The 15,932-nt window shown below is 38.2% G+C and overlaps 1 protein-coding gene across 10 annotated transcripts in view; it reads right to left on the bottom strand.

Annotated features, from left to right (window-relative positions):
- Positions 1-15,932, bottom strand: part of macf1a (microtubule actin crosslinking factor 1a) — a 335,093-nt gene that overhangs the window by 276,762 nt on the left and 42,399 nt on the right. The gene's annotated exons all lie outside the window — the stretch shown is intronic.

A 15,932-nucleotide genomic window follows, 5' to 3' on the forward strand; every position in this document is an offset into this window, starting at 1 on the left:
AAGTGGACAAGAGTTCTATTAAAGAGGAGATTAATAATGTCCTGACGCTGTGTGGGAGATCAAAAGAAAAAAATAAAATAAATGCAATCAAGAACATTTGTGATTGATTATGTTTTATCTCAGCGGGGACGGTCCATCTGCTAAAGAGCAGCTAAATGTGAATGAGGCACTACAGTCACTGTTTCTGAACAGTTCAGGCAGAAAATGAAAACACAGGCCCTGAGTGATACTCATGCTAACACAGACTTCCATGCCCACAGGATGGTAATTTTAGAGTTTCTCAATTAGGAGCAAAGCCTGTTAAGAGAGGTAGCTACAAGAGATTAACAGCGGCTCTGACTGCCGACCTAGTAAAGATAAAGAGGAGGGGAGATGAGGAGGGAAAGGAGTGTGAAAAATGACATGAGAGGAATAAAAGAAAAAAGATGGAAGTGAGACATAAAAGGACTCAAATGTGAAAATACCTTGCAGCAGAGTTACTGGAAATAGTATGAATGGACACAGAGAATGGTATGATGGGGGTTTCATGGTGGCCTGATAAAAATAAGATGATGAATCAGAAGTCTTTACACTGTCAAGACCACACAGACAGACTGCAGTAGCTGCCACAGTGAGTGAAAACACCACCAGAGTGTGTTAATATGAGTAATTATCTGACTATTTGGGGAAACCGCCCAAGTATTTTATCTGTTTCGAGCAGCGTTTTTCATTAGAATTTGATTAATTTGGACTTTTCTGTTAATCTTGAAGAGCTCTATTGAAACAAAATCAGTGAGACAAACTTGCTAACGAGTCAAAATAACTGATATTTTGGTTTCTGGCACATAACTGAAGATGAGAGGGTGAAAAAACTCTTAACAGAAGCTGAATACTGACAGTGAAAGTGTAAGAGAGCTGAAGTGTACTTGGGAATCCATCCTATAGTATTTCCCTCTCAAACTGTATCTCTCCAAACACATGTTCCTGTACAACTACACTGCATTCTCAGTTACCTTTTTAAAGAAACTTCATTTCATTTTGAAACAAAAGGAAAGGTAACACTGTGACATAGTAAGAAAGGAATATAGAGTGACAAAGTCTGCATAAGGAGGAAGCACAAAGTCAGCAATGGGACTTTTACCATCATTCCTTTGATTTAGGTTTCATTTTCATTCCTTGTTTACTTTCAGATTTCACTCGCTGTTTGCTCATACTCTGGAACCAACACTGTGTAGTTAAGTTTAAGAAAATATCACGCTCAATGATAACTACATGTTGGAAATTTGGTTAAGATTAGGCACCAAAACGACTTGGATAGGTTAAGAAAAATACTACACTTTGGGTCAAAATATGACTCTTTCACAACATGTTTGATGTTTCTCTGGTTCAGTTTGAGTAAATCTGACATAAGAACACCTGATTTCAGAATTTTTAGTTAAAGACTTGTCTGAGCTGCTGTAGTGCAGTAACTGAGTGGAGACTAGAGGCTTCTCTGTGCACAGCCACCTAGTTAACTACGGTAGGCTGCCTGTGATGCATTTGGGGAACACCTGTAAACAACAGTGTTCATCAGTTCACAGATGTTTGGGGTACAGTTCTATTTATATTCTGTCTGTAGGCGATGCTCTGAATTCAGGTTAGCCCAACATGGAAGTGAAACCGGCACATTTTACTTAAATATCAAAGTGAAATACAAATATATTGCCTCTAAAATGAATATATTTAAGAGTTCAATATTGACCATAGTAATCCTGATTTTCATCTTCTCTATAGCCATGCAGCACTAGAGCCACTAATAAAACCTGCTGTGTTTTTATCCATACTACCTTAAAAAAGCCTGCTGTTCTCTGAAGAGGTGGGAGGAGGACATTGCTGCTGACACAAAAAAAGGCAAGAAGCTTACAGGGGGATTGTTGGGGTTTTGAACGGCTCTGCACTGTAAAGACGGATACTTAAAATGCTGCAGCCTGATGAGGAATCTGTGAAAGAGTCCAGCACAGCAGCTCAGTGTTTTCTGTAAAAGGCTGCAGGTGGAGGATGAATTTGAACTGAGCCGCCATGCTGTCAGAAACATTACAGTAAAGAGTGAGAAGACTCTGCTAAAGCGGCTCAACTTACTCCAGTTTATCTTAGCAGCATCTGTTAAACAGCCACATTATCTGTCTGAAAGACAATCAGTGTTATCTTCATCTAGGAATCCAATCAAAGGCCTGGCTACTCCATGATGTCAGTGCCATGCTGAATTACATAAGAACCACAGTAACCCCCCCGCGGCAGCAGCCTCAGTGGTACAGGCCTGACGCCGCAGTGATGTGAGGGAACAGAGCGGTCCACAGTGACAGGGGGGTCCTGGTTCCCTGCCACAGCGTTGGTGTAGTAAAGTGGATGAATGGGATTAGGGCCTGGTGGCCCCTGCTGGGGGGCTGTCTGTGTGACGTCCCGCCAGGATGGACCAGATTACCCTCACAGCCTGATTTGAATAGCAAATCCTCACACTAGCAACATGCACGAGCACATGCACATACATGCAAACACACACATTAACAGAGAAGGCTAATGTGGTGAGGACTGTAAGTAATACACTGGGAAAAGGCTGCAGTCCAGCACGGAGAAAGAAAGGCTCTGAATTCACACAAACAAATACACTCAGACGCAAACAACAGTTTTCATTACTGATGCTGATGAATTGTTCTGATAAAAAGTGCTCTACAAACATCTTTGCTGAAAAATACTCATCACAAGTTGCCCTTTGGCATCTTTAAAAGAGGGGACCACCAGTTATTGGCCGACTTGATCAGATAAGCAGCATTTTGTGCAATAATTAAAGTCTTTTTTCTGATTGGTTATATCTCATTAGTAAAGTCTTCTTTTAACTAAGCAAATGAAACTTAAATAAACAAAAGGCATTTCAATAAAGTTTTGTGTTGACATTTATGATATTTTAAACTTTAACACCAACATTTAATTTTATACTGTAAATGCATATCAGTTCCAAATATCAGTTATCAGGCTTCTTCATTACTAATAATCAGCACATCTCTGTTGACCCCTAGTTGAAAATTCTGAAATACTGAAAAAATTTGTGGCAGAAATCACGGCAACATGGAATGTGTCCATTTAACACAGATGTACCCACAAACAAAATGACCTTGTGCTGAGCACAGGCGTGTGCTATGCATGTGTACGTTATGTATGGATACCGAATCACGTGACCCAAATACGTAGTGGCGAGAATTAATGGGACTCAGAAACACCCCCATAATTTAATCAATTGTTCCTTGTATGATTTCCGATGGAGAAGTCCCGGTAAGTTCGCAGCGGTGGATTTTTAGTAGGATCGCAATCATGTGATCGTCAGCAGGCAGCTGATGTAGTGTTCACTTGTTGTCATAGTTACAGTGACGCTGTGCAGCTATCTGGCAATGATACAGAAATCTTTAACAAATCTGTGGATCCAGACTACAAGCCATATCATTACAAAAATCTAATGAGGTGGTCCATATGTTATTTCCGGCCTTCCCTGAAAATTTCATCCAAATCCCTCGGTCTGCTTTTGAGTAATGTTACTAACAGACAGACAGACAAATGTACGCCGATAATTACTAGTTCGCCATTGCTTGGGGGAGTAATAATATTAAAAATGCAGTTTATAAGGATGGAAATAATAATAATAATAAGTCGTTTTTGGACATAACAAAAAGTCTCTATTTTTACAAATGGTAATTTGGTCTTTTTACACCATATTTAAATCAGCAAATAACACTGGTCTACAAAATTTTGGGAAGTCTCTGCTTCAGAGATAAAACTTGCTAAATCTTATGTAATTTGATACAATTAAGTGAAAAACAAACATTAAACGTCTTAGTTGGCTACTCTTTTCAAGATATTTAATGTTAAAGTTTTATTGCACAAATGCTGGGGCTCAACAAGGGGTGAGTGTTGGACATTTTTCTTTCCTGGCTCCAAGGACTGTCGTAGCGGCCAGTCTTTCCTAACATAGTGAGATTCCCTGGCTTGGCTGTCCCATTCACATAGAAAACAGCAGTACTTTGTATATCCACCCTGTAGCCCAAGTACGAGTGCAACCACTTTCAAATCTCCACAAATCTGCCACTGATGTTGCTCATACTTTATACACCTTAAGAGCTGTTTCATATTTTCGTATGTTTCCTTCATATGAACGGCATGACCAACTGGAATGGATGGCAAAACATTTCCATTGTGGAGTAAAACTGCTTTAAGACTTGTTTTGGATGAATCGATAAACAGTGTCCATTCATCTGGATCATGAGTGATGCTAAGGGCTTACATCAAGCCATTGATATCGTTGCAGTAAACCAGATCACCTTTCATCAGAAAAAACTCAACCAGACCTTTTTGGCAATCACGAAAGCTAGAGATCCTGACATCACTCTCCAGGAGATTCCATTGTTGCAGCCTGGAGCCCAACAGCTCTGCTTTACTCTTAGGCAGTTCCAAATCCCTGACTAGGTCATTCAGTTCACTCTGAGATATAAAGTGTGGTTCAGGAGAGGAATGTGACGGCCTGAAGTCTGGATCAGCTGATGTTGATGGCTCAGGACTAGCTGCACCCTGATCATCATCTTGGTCATCATCAGAGTCTAAGGAGTAAGATTCTGGTGCATCAGGAACTGGTAGGTCTTCTCCATGAGGCACAGGGCGAAGAGCTGATGGAATATTTGGATACTGCACTGTCCATTTTTTCTTTCTGGAAATACCACTTGCAACTGGGGGTACCATACAAAAATAACAATCAGTAGTGTGATCTGTTGGTTCACGTCAAATCATTGGAACTGCAAAAGGCATAGATTTTCTTTTCTTGTTGAGCCACTGGCGTAGATTTGATGCACGTGTTACAGCAATAATGTGGGGCCCAGCTTTTGTCCTGGTCACCTATTTTGCATCCAAAATAAAAATGGTATGCTTTTCTCACCATTGCTGTTAGAGTCTGCTTTTGTAATGCAAAGGTTACCTCACCACAAATATAACAGAAATTATCTGCATTGTGTACACAGTTTCGAGGCATATCTGCTTCGAGAGTTAAAAAACATAAGAGTTCCATAGAAATATGAGGTCCTGGCAACTTTTCAGTTATGAAAACGGCTGCATGGGAATTATAATCCACAGGTCAACTCGTGCTACTGATCAAGAAATATCTCTACATTAATACATTACCTTAACTTTCAAGACACAGGTTTTCTGCAAGTAATGTGTCAAATACAGGATGCTCATTCAAATTTCTATTCAACATGATAGTATTCTTGTTTGGAATCACTGTTTGAAATCGATTATGTCTTAGGGAAATATATTCCCATTTGAAATGGGACTCGATTTCTCATTAATTTTCCAGAAATTTCACAATTTGACCTAATACTGTATCTTGAAAACTATAGCTAATTGGCACTTCTGACTTATTTTTTCTTTAATAGTGACCAAAAGTTGGTAAAATTTCACTACTCTTATCCAGGAAGCATTTTGCTTGTAGACCAGTGTAATATTATGTGACACATATCTGACATTATTTAGAAGGAAAGTAAATATATTAAGGATTGAAAATAGTAAATAATTAGCCAATTTGTCAATGTAATTTACAACTTTTTTAAAAAAGATTTTCACTATTTTGTTTAGTTACATATAATACCCAGTAAAATTACTGGAAAAATTTTATATTTTATTCACATGTTGACTTTAAAAAATAAAACAGGCCAAAACTGTAAATAATGACCACATCAAAAATCTCTATTTTTATTAGTGGAGATGTGAACTTTTATAATCTTTCACTGTATTAAAATCAGCAAAAATTCTTATTATTTTACAGATATTTTCCTCTTTTTTCCGCTGCTTTTAGAGTTACAGCATTCTACCATTTTTAAAATATTTTTTCTGGCATGCCTGCTGCCATAATTTCACAGGATTTTTGCAAGATTTTTTATGTTTTCTTTTTTTACAGTGTAGTTAGTGCAAATCCCCATGCTGTTGATTAGGTAAGACGACAGTGATAAATGTGCGTCCCACACTGTGTTGTGACTCTGACAGCGCCCACCTTCCCTGCTGTGAGTCCTGGTTATGTACCTGTGCGGTGTTTGACCCAGTGTCCCACAGTGAGTGTGCAGTCAGCTGAGAGTCACAGGCTGAAGGAATTGGAGCAGATTAAAAGTCACCCTGCGTCTCTCAGCAGCCACAAGCCGAGGTCGACTCTCACAGCCACTGAGCACATCCTTTCATCTCACGGGATTTAACCGCACAACTCACGTCCCATCCGATGGGGCTGACAGTTCACACAGTCATTAGGAGGCCTGGATAAAAAGGGCGTGTGTTCGGCAGAAATATCTCTCGTCTTCACTTCTGGCTCCTCTGACAGTTAATAAAATAAACTTCCTTCTTTTCTCTGAAACAAGATACTGCTCTAAAAGAAACTATTTCCGGCTTCAGATTCAAGTCACTTAACAGCATTATGGCTACATCCAATTTTACTGCAAATGGAAATCAACACCTCAGTACAATCTTTGTCCTGCAGCACTCACTATGTACAATGAGAAAAACAAACATAATGTAGCACTTGTAAACCATAATTTTTTTTTTTAACAATTTACTGTTATTTTTCAGATATACCCCGTTTTACTGATGAAATCAGAAGTTTCAATTTACATGTTTATCATTAAAAAAACGGGCCAAAACGGTAAATATTGCGTAAATCAAAAATCTACATTTTTACATTTCCTTTATAACTTTGACCTTAAAATTACACATTTATCCTGTATTTAAAATCAGCAAAAAATAGCATTATTTTACAGATATTTGGTGCTATTTTAAACAAAAACATATGAAGCATGCAATAATCTTAAATAATTATTTTAACAGTTTTATTAAAGATAATATCTACTAAAGTTACTGAAAAAGTATGAATTCAGCTGTTGACTGTAGAAAAGTAAAAAATGTAAAAATGTCTAAAACTGTAAACATTATCCCCATAAAAACACTTTTTTATCTGTATTTTTACAAATTGTAATTTTTGTGACCACAAATTTACTTTTTTAATGCAAATTTAAATCAGCTAAAAATATCATTATTTTCACATTTTTTTCTTTTACATATTTTCAATGACAACTTTTTTTACCTTAGCATTTCTATTTTTACAGTGCTCTCTCTCGCACTATTTTTCCTATTAAAAAAGTGACATTTGTTCAAACTTCTTCATTCTTCTATTCAACAGCTCAGCGTGACTCTAAAATAGTCAGACTCCAACATAAGCTGCTCGAGGCGTCGACGCTGTCCTCCTTACTCCGACTTTAAGATATGTGCACCTCAGAGATTTAGAAAAAGAAAAAAGCGCAGCCAAGAGGGCTTCAAATGCACTTCGACATTTATCATTTTAATGACTTTCTTGTTTCTTTCTTGCGTTTTTTTTTATTCACCTGCATGAATTTGTATGTACAAACTGTTCATGGATGTTCCAGATAAAACCTGGTAAGAGTTCAGCTTACATTCAGCTAACTGGAACACACCAAAAAGACTCCAGATTATATCACTACAAATCTACGGGTAGTCTGAAGATGTGCTAGTAGGCACTGTGCTGCACCTCTCTACTACATGCTTTCATTCTCAGCAGGATAGATTTATTGAGTAACGTTTATCTGAACGACAGGATGATGGAGAGACAAGAGGAGGTATAGATTTACCTTCCTGAACCACCAGCAGCATTCTGCCTTCTCTAGAAAATTAGAAGTGAGAGCACAAAGGAGAGGGAACGGAGGGGGTCGAGTATATCCAAAATATGAACAGATATGAATAAAAAGAGTAATGAATTCTGGATAAAGAAGAAAGAGCAGGATCAGGAAGACATCAGCAGCTTAGCTTAGCCTCAGAGGGCAGAACACTGAGACAGAAGGGAACAAGCTAATCTGTGATTTGCAAAAGGATATTTCGGCATTTCTCTGAATACAGACACCTAAATCCCAGTGTGAAGGCAGGGAAATGAAGATGGGCGAGATGAGGGGATGCAGTGAACCCTTCAGAAAGATGATGCCCTATAGGGGACAGAGCTGCAGACCAACTATGTGTGTGTGTGTGTGTGTGTGTGTGTGTGTGTGTGTGTGTGCTGGGCCCAGTGCAGCTGTGTGCAATCAATGCAAACTAACCACTGTCCCCTATATTGCTTTTAGAGCAGGATCCATGATTAATTCATTAACCGTCCCTCCCACATCTTACCTCATGTTGACAGCTCTACTGCATTTTACACCCCTCACACCGTTACAGCAGCAACAACTAGAATTTACCAACACAGATGAGACTTTTTGCGCAATGACTCGGCTAAAACTAAAAATTACAACTAAACAAACAACAAAACAGCTTCACAGCTAACTTGGAAGCAGGTCCAACACGCCCAAGGGGTATATTTATGTTATCTGGCTTCACTAAACCTAACAACCACAGTCAGGCTAAACTGCAAAATATATATATGCTTTTATAATTTTACAGTTGTTAGAAGTTTTTTTTTTTTAACAATATACTGTCATTTTACACATGTTTCCCTGTTTGTTAAATCACTGAAAAACATGTTTTAATTTTCTAGTTAACTGTAAAATAAGTAAATAAATAAATGCCAAAACTGTCAATAGCGTTCACATCAAAAATCTGCATTGTTTCCAAACGATAAATTGTTCTTTTACAGGGTTTGACCATAAAACTACGCATTTTTTCACTGCATATAAATCAGCAAAAAATATACATTTTTAGAGATATTTTCCATTGTTTGAAAGAAAAAGTATGTATATTAAGGACTAAAAATTTGTGAATATTTTTCAACAGTATTTTTGTAAAATTACAGAGAATATCTAGAAAAATTGCAGAAAAAAAATTTACACATTGACTGCAAAAAAAGGCAATATGTACAGTTTTGTCCTTTTTTGCAGTTAACATGTAAAATATTCAAAAATCTGTACCTGTATGATCATTCTTTCTACAAATTAAATCCTCTAAAAAATGTCATTTTACAGATTTTAGCCATTATTTACACTTTTTTCCTATTTTTTGAGGCACCCTTCCTGTTTTTTTTTCTAACCATAACACATTTTTCCCTTACAGCACAGGGTTAAGTATAAAGTTCCTCGCCAACCCAAAATCCTGCTTTACAGGCTATATAGTCCTCTGATGCTGCACGGTGGCCTGTTAAAACTCTGTTCTGCTGTTCATTGTCACCACAACTGTCAGGGTTTGGCAGGATCACAGATTTACCCTCCCATCTTAAAATTTAAGGTTACATGTATCTGCACTTGACAGCATGTTGGAAAATGCTGGCTTGGTGTGTGTTGAAGGTCAAAACGGGGAGTAAAGCTGAGTTTTCACATTAACCCAGCTGTGTGTGGACACAGTCTGAGCCGTGTGTGTGTTTGTGTGTCACAGAGGTCAAAGCAATGGCAGAGTTCCTCTTTCTGTTTCCTTGTGGAGCTTTATTATCCATTCAAGTCACACTGACACAGCGATACCATGCACGGCGACATCCACTGATGTTCTATTTTCACTTCCTTTAAATGAATGGACACACAGTCAGATTCCTCCCACTTTTTCTTTAAACTAAGCATCCAGGAAACGTCGACAGAGACGGGACAAACGTCTGCTTAGACAAATTGTCACGCAGCATTGGAAATTAAAAAAAAATTTTAAAATATGTGTGGCGGCCACACAGTCGTTACAGTCTGTCATGAATACAGGCCCTGTGTGCTGCTGGGAGAAGAGAGGCTCACTGTTTCCAAACAAACACACGAATATGCACACACATTTATACAAATAGTTCACACTCAGTGGCTGCAGCCCTTACGACCATTCAACTCAATTTTCTCCCTCCATACACACACACGAATTCACAATGAAGCTCATTGATTAATTTACTAAAAATCAGCCGGGTGCTGCTTATGTAAGAACCTTGAAGGCTACAGAGGGGAGAACTGCTGCGAACAGTAAAAAGAGGGGGAGATGTGGGGAAGAGAAGGGAGGAGAGACGTCACAGCGACAGATTTACTGCATGTGAAGATAAAATGTGGAGAATGCAGGAGAGAGCCAGAGGGATCTCATTTTGACACTGCAGTATTTTTCTTTTTTCGGGCTGAACACATGGCAGCAGCTCCACTGTAACTAAATTCTTTTTCTGTTTAGATTCTGTCCTGTCATTTATTTTGCACTAACTCACTGTAAATATGTCTGATACCATCTCAACAACAATCTCACCCTCCAACTGTGGCTATGTATGTTAACTTTAAAAGGGATCTGAAAACCTACCAAGATGCTCATGTCTTTATCTTTCGCTTTCTCTTGCTGTCAGTGGCATAACTATGGATTTTTTTAAAACTGGATTTAACCCAGTGAACTGTAAAAACCGCTGGCAGGTTTGAAATTCATGGTATTAATACTAGAAAATGTAAAACTGAGAAAATAGTCAGATTTTTAACTTTTTTGATGACCCTTGAACCAATCCTGTAACATGCAGCTCTATTGGGAAATGTTAAGTAAATTAGAGTGCAAAGTACAACATACTTAAAATGATATGCAAAATAAATGCAGCATGGTTTAAAAATGGTATACAGAGGAGCAAGTTGTCTGACACATTCGGCATGGTGAAATATTTTTCCAGAGCTGATGTGCTATCGATTGTAGAGGTTGTACAAACTGGTAAAATATTTACAGCGTGTAGAGTTCAGGTTTTTTTCTTGCACTGGAAACACTTGTGGGCATTTGGAAAAATGCTGTACATGTTAATTCCATTTTTGCAAAATAAATAATGGAAGAAATCGACTTTCATGTTTTCTTTTTAATGATCCATGGCATTATACCCTGTCAGACATTTAGAGTTCTCGCTACTTCTATTCATGGTTATGTCGATTCCACAGAAACAAAGGACTTCATATTACAGTGAAAAACGAGCCCACAGTGAGTAAAAAAAAAAATCCCAGAAAATGCTTGGGTTTTAGAGGGTTAAAATCCTTTGTCTTCATATTCTCCATGTAATTTAAGCACTTTAATAAACCTGAATGTCTATTAAATGTTTCCTTTGTTATATAAATCTATATATATGATGAGGCCTTTACATTAAAGACATCTCACATATTTATGAGCTATATTCTCATTGCATTAATAACAACCGTTTTGTCCCAGCAGGGTGTAAATGCCTCCTGGCGGTGCTCATAGCTGTGGGAACATTTGATTGCCCCCTCCTCTTCCCTTTCCATCTATAATCAGCAGCGCAGGCTTTCTGGCTCGGTCAGCGTTTGGTTTTGCCTGCCGCAGCTCTGACAGCGTTGGCTTTTCCTGCCGACACAGTCAGGTGCTGCTGGAGAATGTGACTAAACAGGAAGCAGCGTCAAGAGACGGGAAGGCGGGTGGGGGAGGATGGAGAGGAGGAGGCGGGGACAGAGGAGGATAGAGACAGAGCGAAATAATTAGGAGGTAATGAAATAAGCAAGTGAGAATGTGAAGAAAAGGCAGAAGAGAAGGAGGGTGGAGGCAGGGGAGGAAAAATCAATACCAACGAATGAAAAGATGAGAGGGAAAGGAGCCAAATGAAACCGATGTTAGCAGCAGAGACATTAAATACTAGAACATGTACAATCCACCAGATGAAGAAAAGCTTCTTCACTGAGGTCTTAAAACAGTAACGTGTGTTACTGTTCAATTAAACAGCTACAGATGAGAGGTATTAGTAAAGATTTGAACCATATTATAATCTGAGACAGAGAGAGAGGTTGTGTTGAGATGGAAGTGGAGATGGAGGAGGAGGTTTGGTTCTTGCGGGTAGAGATCTACCGTGAGAGGAGACCAGGATCGAGGGAGTTGGGAAGGAAAAACTAGGCCAAATGGAAAAATCCAGCTGTAATGATCTGACTGTGGGACTGGCCGATAGCTCCCAGCCTGCCTCTCCTCTCTCAATGTCAGCCTTCTTCTCTTTCCAGTTTAAAATACAATTTTCACCACTTTGTCTGGCCTCTAATCTTGACATTTCGAGGTCTAATTTTACCTCTAATGGGGTCACGTCAGTTCAGAAGCGCTACACTGGCAGAGTGGCTGAGTTCAAGATGACATAACAGCAGCAGATTCAGGAGGTAGATAGAGAAGCCTCCTCTGATTGTTCGCAGCATGTCGAGAATCACAGAGGCAGGTACAAACAGATCTGGAGAGACAGGGAGCGATGGTCTGACACTTCCTGTATTCCATGAAAATGTGGGACGTCAGCAAACACTTAAGTCCAAGCCCTTCCTGACACTCGGTGCACTCCCTGTGTGTTTCTATGACCTCTGAGTGTAAAGTCAGAGTTAGCAACAACGACAGAGCTGCCTGAACTGTATGAGCTTCAATGGAACTGGTTCTTAAATTACTATCATCTGATACTGACTTTGTGTTACTGCTTTATCAAATTTTGGCATCTATATTTAAGATTTCAAGGAAGTGTAATCAAAAACTACCAGGTTAACATGTCTAAGGAGCTATATTGATGTGCTGGATCACAGTGAGCACATAAATAACCAGCACTGAGATCTTTTTCAGACTTTAGATTGACATTTTCCACTAAAAATACAGAACTGGATACCAATATCAGTATTAAATAGGACAGAGAAAAGCTAAGTCGAATGAACTCGTCAGGGAAAACCTGCGTATTATTTCTAGACTACCTAATTGAGCACAGTGCTGCTAGCCTTACCAGTCTAAATGAGTTCTATATCCATAAAAAAGCTGATATTTTGAGCATAATAAATCATTTCTACCTGACTATTTTATACTGTCGTGATAACAACAACCAGCTGCCCATATATGATTTCTGGACATATAACTATATGAGCTGGTGACCTACTGAGAAATATAACACAGACTTGCTAGTTAGCTGCTGTTATAAGATAATCTGCCAGGTTGGATGTTGAACTATGGTATGCAAATTGCTGTTTTGCAACTTTTTGGCCATTAGTTGAAACAAAAGGCAGCCAGACCAATGACTTCTTTGTTAGTATAGATCTGTAAATGTTGATTAAGTTAGACCTAGCAGCTTCCATTAGGTTGAGCGAGTTCAAAGTTGATAAAACTGGAGCTGCTAATTGTTAGTCTATAACTCTTAAAATATAATCGATTAATCCCGGAAGGTTGTTAATTTCACGCTTTTGTCTTTACGAAAGTAACACTAGTGATTGTTTGACAAATGAAAATGTCATGAAAAAGGAGCAAATCAACAACCAGTCAACCTCTAGACTGCAGCTGTATTAGAGCTCAGAACAATTAGATCGGTAATCATTCCAGCCACAAAAAATAAACTCTTTATGACAGATTGAGTCACTTTTCATATAGCTTGTTTTGGATTATTGCTGAAACAAGACATTTTGTTGCTACCTACTCACTATCTGTAATTTCACAGGCAACAGGAATATGTTGAGACAGCAATATGCAGCTCTATTGATAACAAAATTATTATTTTTTGCAACTGAGCTCTGGCTCTCAACACCAGGGAATATGGTTTGCAGGCCACAATGAAAAAGATGAAAAACTCAGCTTACTGGGGTGCAAATCTGCTGTAATACTTGTGAAAATGCCCCAGTGTGAATGTTGTGTCAAGTGTAGCAGCATCTTAAGAGCCAAATTGTGCCTGTCAGACTTAGTGGACTGTGTGGGTCACTGCTGTATATGTGTGACTGTGAATGTCAGCGCTGATTACATTAACAGAGAACTCATGTGTGACTCTGCACAGTAGAGTAAAACATTAATCCTGATGGGCAGAAAAAGCCAAAGAGACTTCACCGTCGCATACCAGCTCAGACAGTCCACACACACAGAAACACAAACACATACAGAAACACAAACACACACAGAAACACACTGGGAGGGCAGCATCAGAACTGAGTGGACAGGAGTTGGCTCTGATGAGTTAGAGGTGTTAAGTTTATAGACAGAACATTGTGATGCTGACCTCAGCCAAAGATCTGCAGCAATGTTAAGGCCGCCAACACACACTCTGTCTATAGAGGGCTCAGTATTCTTAACCCCCAACTTCATCCACACTAAAAAAAAACATTTGGCAAAAGGGAAATGAAATTTGAGTCGATTTCTCGGCAAGAAACTGACTGACAATTAAACTCCCTGAACCTGAAGCAGTTTCTGAGTGTACATACTTATGATAAAAAGATCATCACGTCTATAGAAATAGCACACACATGACTAGACATAAACATAATTCAAAAAGTCTTTGTGCAATATAACAACCATGGCTCCTAATAAAGAAGTGGTTTTGATGACATATTTTGCAAAAATGTAAAGAAAATTACAATCAACCTGCACAACATTTTGTCCACAGTCGTTAACAATAAAGGGGAAAAAAAAAGTGAACTCTACATATTATAGATATTTTGCTGGTTGTATTTTTACAGTCACTACAGATTTTTTTCCCCCGACTGCACATAAACTCTATAAAGATGTTTCACCATGCTGAGGGTATCTTCCAATAACTTGTTGACAATTTGCCCCTCTGGATGCCATCTTTAAGACAAGCTGCATTCATTTTATTGCTCAAATATGTTCTATATTTGTTGTCTAAATAGTTTCATACCTTCTTCGATATGTGAGCACAAACATGGCTAGAAGAAAAGTTCAATTTCTGAGTATTTATCTGACAAAAATTGGAAAAAATTGTTCCTATGTTTTCTGTTTTACTGTTTCCAGCTCTGATAAATGGTGTAGTTTTGGCTCTTTTTGTAAATTTGTCTTTTAATTCAAGAGTTAACTTGCTTGCAAAAATTTGTCTCTTATTTTCCAGTGTCTATATTTGTAAAGGGCAGATTCATGGCTGTGGGCTTCCTGACTTTCTTGTTCCTCTAAACTGTCTGATTGTTCGGTTTCCTTACAGGTTTCCTGGCTTATATTTGGCTCTGAACTTATTTTCACGGCGCCGTACCTGCCACGTGTTAATGAATATGGAGCTTTAAAGCTGTTCTTAAGCTTAAGTTATTATACTTGTCTAATTAGGATTATTAAAGAAATAGAGGAGCAGAAACACACACAGTGCTGCTTCCTACATCATAATTATGGTGCTGCTTCAGTAAACATAATGTTCAAATGTTGCTGTCAATATTCCTGAAACCATCTGCTTTTCCACTGACTCGTGGTGTTTTCTGAGTTGGGTTCCAGTGTTTTTCCATAAGTGACCCAATCACCATTTTACATATCCTGCCATTGTGACACAGCAGTTACACACATGAGCACGAACGCACACAAACACCCCACCAGCCTCGTGAATGATTTAAACCGGATCAAGTGTCGACCTCCAGTTTCAGTGAAGTGATGCCTCCAGCAGGATGCCAAGTTCCCATTTCTGAGCCTATTCTTCCCAACAACTGCTACAAGTGACTCACACACAGCTGACAAAGTATTTTAACCTTACATATACATATGTACAGCCATTTACGGGGTCAAAAGAACATTAAAATCACACTGCAACTAATGTACCTGTAAAATTAAATCAAAATACTGGGAATTCTTACCTAATTTTTACAGTATTTCAGTTAATTTTTTTATGATTGAGTGTACTCCAAAGTATAATATGAGGTTTACTGTTTAATATTGTAGCTACACTTTCTAATAATATACTGTTTTCATATGTAGTTGCCACTTTAATCAACATAAACTATAGCTACCTGTAACTTGTATCACTTTCTCTCGTTAAAGTGCAAAACAATGCGTCTTTAACATTAATGATCCAGAACTGAGAACTCAATTTAAAAATGTATACAACACTATAAAAGATAGAAGAAAAGAATAAAAGATAAGAAAAGTTATACTTTAATGAATCGAAAACATTTAGTCAAAGGCAACAATGCATTGCTAATTGTAGTTTATCAAATATATATTAGAAACCAAGAAAAAAATGTACTTATTGTAAAAAAGGAAAAAAAATTAAAATGACTATG

This window comes from Amphiprion ocellaris, chromosome 15 (assembly GCF_022539595.1).
Source record: "Amphiprion ocellaris isolate individual 3 ecotype Okinawa chromosome 15, ASM2253959v1, whole genome shotgun sequence".
Lineage (NCBI taxonomy): Eukaryota > Metazoa > Chordata > Actinopteri > Pomacentridae > Amphiprion > Amphiprion ocellaris.